General features: G+C 50.8%; 1 protein-coding gene across 1 annotated transcript in view; it reads left to right on the top strand.

Annotated features, from left to right (window-relative positions):
- The first annotated feature begins 2,778 nt into the window (after window positions 1–2,778).
- LOC147737301 (uncharacterized) overlaps window positions 2,779–6,172 on the top strand; it is a 110,023-nt gene continuing 106,629 nt past the window's right edge. Inside the window, exon 1 of the mRNA XM_086925014.1 lies at window positions 2,779–2,826. The gene's annotated coding sequence lies outside the window, so the exon portion shown is untranslated. The remainder of the gene's footprint in view (window positions 2,827–6,172) is intronic.

The raw sequence follows: 6,172 nt of genomic DNA, 5'->3' as shown, positions 1-6,172 counted from the left end.
GAGAGCTGGAAACACGCCGAACTCAGCGCTCTACTCAAGAAACCAACAGCGGACCCCACCGACCTCAAGAATTACCGCCCCATCTCGCTTCTCCCGTTTCCAGCCAAAGTCATCGAGAAGACCGTCAACAAGCAGATGGCCGCCTTCCTCGAGACGAACGGATCCCTCGACCCCTCACAGTCCGGCTTCCGAGCTAACCACAGCACCGAGACCGCCCTCATCGCCGCCACCGATGACATCCGAGCCCTGATGGACAATGGGGAAACAGCGGCCCTCATCCTCCTAGACCTCTCCGCGGCATTCGACACGGTCTGCCACCGCACCCTAGTACGGCGCCTCAGCAACATCGGAATCCAGGACAAGGCGCTGGAATGGATCATCTCCTTCCTCGACGGAAGAACACAGAGAGTCCGCCTACCACCATACAAGTCAGAGGCCTCCGAAGTCATCTGCGGCGTCCCCCAAGGATCATCTCTGAGCCCCACCCTCTTTAACGTCTACATGAGCCCCCTCGCGGCCATCGTACGCAAACACAACCTCAGCATAATCTCCTACGCCGACGACACCCAGCTGATCCTCTCCCTGACCAACGACCCCGCCGCCGCCAGAGCCAACCTGCACGAAGGGATGAAAGAGGTAGCCGAGTGGATGACGACCAGCCGCCTGAAACTGAACTCGGACAAGACGGAGGTCCTCATCCTGGGCTCCTCACCCTCCGCCTGGGACGACTCCTGGTGGCCTCCCGCCCTGGGCACCGCACCCAAACCGACAGACCATGCACGAAACCTGGGCTTCATCCTGGACTCCTCCCTCTCCATGACCAGGCAAGTCAACAACGTCTCCTCGGCGTGCTTCAACATCCTACGCATGCTACGGAAGATCTTCTGGTGGATCCCCACAGAGACCAGGAAGACCGTCACCCAGGCCCTCGTCACCAGCCGACTGGACTACGGCAACGCCCTCTACGCCGGTACCACCGCCAAGCTCCAGAAGAGACTCCAGCGGATCCAAAACGCCTCAGCCAGACTCATCCTCGACATCCCACGAACCAGCCACATCTCCGGACATCTGAGAGACCTTCACTGGCTCCCCGTCAACAAGAGAATCACCTTCCGCCTCCTCACCCACGCACACAAAGCCCTTCACGACCAAGGCCCGAGCTACCTCAACAGCCGAGTCAACTTCTACGCTCCCAAACGCCACCTCCGATCAGCCAACCACGCCCTCGCCGCCGTCCCCCGCATCCGAAGAGCGACTACAGGAGGAAGGTCCTTCTCCTACCTGGCCGCCAAGACCTGGAACTCCCTCCCGACCGACCTGCGCCTGACCCAAGACCACCTCTCCTTCAGGAAGAAGCTGAAGACCTGGCTGTTCGAGCAGTAGCGGCCCCCCCCCCCCCCCCCAGCGCCTTGAGACCCTACGGGTATGTAGCGCGCTTTATAAGTGTCACTGATTGATTGATTGATTGCCTCCTTCACTTACCTCTGTTTCTGTGGGCCCGCACTCCTTCCTCACCTCACCACACGAAATCCAGGCACCTCAGCAACTTCAATATCAGTATTCTCTCCTGGTAATTTGAGTCTTTTCTTCTGCCACCATCCGCCTCTTAATTGTATGCTCTTAACGGCTTCTCTCCGAATACTACAGACTCGGAATTAACATGCCCACTCTCTTCCCCTCGTTGATAACACTTTCCTTTGGCGCTTCCTGTGCTGCGTCTCTGTCAGCGCGCCGGGTCCAGAGTCTGTGGACCCCCGATGGGGGGTGCGGGCGCCGCGCCCCCTCTGTTCCCTACAGCGCGGCAAAAGCGCAGATTCAATATTTGCCGCTTGTTCTAATGAGGGTTCTGTTTTTGTGCGACAGGCGGCGGTTGCGACGGCCGAAAAAGCAGCCGGCGTTCGAGGCGTTCCTGGCGATGCGCTTACTCGGTCAACCGGAAGCTGAGCGACGAGCGCCGAGGAGTTCCGATGTGGGCGGTCCGTTGGGAGTGCTACAGTCGGGCACAGAAACATACTTCTTTAATGCAAACGCTGAAAGTAACTCTATGTGAAGGAGCGGTGCTCAGGTCTATTGTCAGCGTGGATCTCACTTCGAACTACATGAAACCTATGATCTCAGTCTTACCTTTCTATCGCCGCAGAGCGCAGCAGAGGACCCAAACCCTCAGACCGAGGGCGGGGCGGTCTCCACATCTGAGTAGCTTCAGCACAGGAACCGGTGTAGAAGAGCTCAGGCCGTCGCTTGGGGTGACTTCCGGTATGCCGACATAATAATAAACGAAGGACTGCGGCAATGGAAACGGGCGCCGTCTTGGAATGGTGAATATGTCAAATGCTCGTGTTCTGTAAACTCATCTACTTCTCATAAATGTAATCTCAAAAATACAATTTAGATCATTAAAAGGGTGGCGTGTATAATATAAATCCATATTGCGTAATGTGTATTAACTATAAGAGATATTCTTGTGAATCCTCGTGGCTACTTTCAAAATTGATCGTAAAACGTCACAAACATTATTGCTGTATTTAAAAAAAAAATCTGTCATTTTTGTGAAAATTAAATTATTTATTATTTTGATCGTTTTTTAATTTGTAAATAAACAAATTATTATAAGGTTTCAAAACTGATGCTGCATTGTTTTCTAATAAAAATATGGTAAGATTCACTAACAATACATTTTCACACGCTTTTCCGTTACTTGCAAAGGAAATACTTGTCCGTCTTCTATTATGCTTGAATCTGCTGATGTACTCGCACGATAGTTTTACTTCATTTTCAGGATTGCAACTTCCGGTGATCGCAGGATGGCGGCGCTAAAGTAGACAGGTAAGATTATGTTTAAACTGTAAATAGAGCAGAATATCGTGGACACCTCTAATGTAATGATAAAAGTGAGGGAAGGGCTTTGCTTAAGAACGGGTTTGGTATAATTTAATGTAATGCTCTATTTTACCATGAAAAACACCGATGCACGTTACAAGTAGTAGTTCCACCATGCGAATGGTTCCTTGTTAATTTTTTTAAAATTTTAAATGTAATATTAAGAGAATGCTTTTGGTTTGACCATGCCATCTCCGTGAATCCAAGACTGAGAATGCTCTTTATATTGTGATTGATGTCGAGCCAGACACTAACCCAGAAGCATCCTATTATAATCTGCGTGTTGAAATGTGGTCTCCTATTATAATCTGCATGTTGAAATGTGGTCTCCTATTATAATCTGCATGTTGAAATGTGGGCTCGTGGTTGGATACTGGTGGCCTGCTCTTTTTGAAACATAATCTAACCTTTAAGGCACTAGAGGTTTACTGTGTACTGTCTTTTGTTCCCATTGAGCCCTTAGTGTGAGGGTGTTCTGTGCACATGTAATCCCTCCTGAAATAGTTTACATTAATGGACCACCCAGTTTAAAACATACAACTTGTTTTCTTACCCAAGTCTACATTACAAGCAATAAGAGCTCCCAAGGGTGCCATTGTTTAAAGACATCTTTTTGTTTTACTTATAGAATTTAATTTTCATTCGAAGTCTAATTCAGGACCATTTAAAAAAAAAAAAACAGGTTTTCAAGTGCTCGTGAGTAAACTGGCCTTAATACCTGGATTTTTTGGCATTCGTCTTAAAATGATGATTGATTTGAAATAAGATGGTTTGTTGGATTTTTTCGAAGTTACTTTGTTGAGAACCAGCAATGCTCATTTTCTTGGATTTTTGCGAGTGATTGACATCGATCAAATTTCAATTTTTAGTGGAATAAGTCTAATAAAGTTGCCTTCTTTTGAAAGTCTTAGGGGGTCATTAGGATGGTGGGCGGACAATCCTGTCGGTTTACGGACTTTGTCCGCCTGCCATCCTGTCGGTATGCGGGACTGCCCGCCATAACGGCGGGGGTTGAATTAGGATGTGCCCGCCACAGTGGCGGGCACATCCTGCATGTTAAGCATTGTGGCGGGCGGTGCTCTCAGCACCGCCCGCCACAATGCTTAAAAAGCACTTTTACATTTGCATAATCAAAGAGGCAGGCACTGCGCGGTGCCTGCCGCTTTGATTATGCGAATGCAGGTGGGTACCACAGGTACCCCCCGTGTGCACCCCACACATCACCTTCACTCTGGGGGCCCGCAGGGGGCCCCCAGAGTGAAGTCCGCCGGCCTTTCCGTGGCGGCATTGCTGCCACAGAAAGGCATTAAAAAATGCCCATCATAATATGGCTGGCGGTGTCTGATAGACACCGCCACCATATTATTCCTTTTCCGCCCCGGCCGCAAGGCGGTGTTTGCCTCCGCTGCGATCCCCCCCGCCATTGTAATGTGGCAGGGGGGAAAAGGGTGGCGGGCGGGCATTAATGTCGCGTGGATCGCCACCACCACCATGGCGGTGGCGATCCGCCCGACATCGTAATAGACCCCTTAGTCTTCATGAAGCATTCTCTTTTTGGATATTGGAAATTGTTGGACCTAGATTACCCAAGCCTACATATGGTAGCTTGGCACAGTAGTGGTCTACAGCTAACTCAAGGCGTTGGCTAAGTACTTACAAGTCTCACTCACAGTAACACAGTGATGAACCACTAAAATAAAGACACAACACCTCTGTTTGGAAAAATACCGTTACCTTTTATAAAAATAATATGGCTCTTTGGATTTAAATCATACAGGATACAACATCAATTTCTTTTAGGAGTAAACATTACACTTTTGCTTTGAGAAATTACTTTTCACTCTTCCTGCTGTGGAAAAAGGGCAGTAAAACGCATTCACTTGGCAAGAGTTCAGTAATGAGGAAGTGACACTCTTTTGAAATTACAAGAAACCTGTTAGATTTACACTATGCAGGGTTACACACTTACATCACCTAACTGGCATGTACATTTCCTAACAGTTTCAGAGTGCTCTTCAGGGTTATTGGCCTGCTTCAGTAGTAATTTTCAAGACCCTAGTATCACTACCCTGTAACCAATTCTATAATTACTCTGGTGTATCAAGCTAACTCCCAGCTTTGATCAACCCTGGTTTCTACAATGAACTATTATTTCTTCTATTCACAACTTAGGATTTTCACTAGCAGTTCCCAGTTATCAGACTCTTTAGTGGCCCCTCTTCCCTGCTCCTTACTTTAGCGTGGGGACGATGATGTCCCAGTCCCCACGCGTCACTGTTGCCTCAGGGCGCCTGCCGGCGTCTTTGCCTCTTTCTGCCTCGGCTCCGCCGAACCGGCGCTTTGCTGGGGGGTCTGGCGGTGAATCGATTGGGGTCCCCAACTCTCCCTTCCCTGCTCGTGTCTGCTTCACACTTTGACACTCGAGCGGGGAAGGCAAAACGGAGCAACACGCCTGGGCCTCCTTTTCCCTCGCTCGCGCTGGCTCCTTCAGCTAGCGCTCGAGCGTGGGGGATCGAGGTAACTGACACGGCGCTCCGGGAATCCTTCCGGCGCCTCTTCAGTCTCTCCGACCGTCGCGCTGAACCTCCGGTCATGCGCGGAAGCGCTCCTCGACGACTCCGCCTCCGCTCCCGCCTCCTCAGCGACGCGCACTGCTCTGGGCCTGCTCACCTTATTGCCCCTCCTTCCGGGGACATCCACAGCTCACGGGGCATGCGCGAGCCTGACGCTGGAAGCGTCTCTTCAGGGGCCGGCTCACTTCGCCTCACAGAGGCCGATTAAGGCAGCGCGGGTGCGAGGGACCAGTGTTCCCGCTTGGCGCCGCGCTGTCACCACTCTTTTGGCCACTGATCCTCCCCTCACTTGGCTCCAAGGAAAAACGCTGCACAGAGCGGGACGCTCTATCTTCAGGGTCCCAACAGGCTCCGCTGCCGCCTGCCTCCTCCACCAAGCCTCAGGAGCACCACAGAGTCCACACCTGGCTGGAATCCACTCCCTACTCAGCGCTGGTAGGTGGAAGTCTTATCCAGGGAAGTTAGGTCTCCTAGCAGAGCGTTCCACTAGGGATCAATGGGGGCAAGTCTTAGAAGGGTCTTCCTTCTCAAATAGCTCGATTTCTCTATCAGTAGTTGTTGTCTGGAGAGAGGGATCGGTCAAAGGCTGAAGGGGGAACAATCCTCTGAAGTAACTGTCAGCCTCAGAGACAAACTAGCTGCTCTCAGTGTGTCCACCTCCTCTCACCACTGCCTCACTCCTCTACTCTGGGGTCAGCACAAAATGGCTGCTGGTCACT

Source organism: Lissotriton vulgaris, chromosome 1_1, assembly GCF_964263255.1.
Source record: "Lissotriton vulgaris chromosome 1_1, aLisVul1.2, whole genome shotgun sequence".
Lineage (NCBI taxonomy): Eukaryota > Metazoa > Chordata > Amphibia > Caudata > Salamandridae > Lissotriton > Lissotriton vulgaris.
The sequence above is the reverse complement of the archived record's forward strand: the minus strand, read 5'-3'. Positions and strand labels throughout refer to the sequence as shown.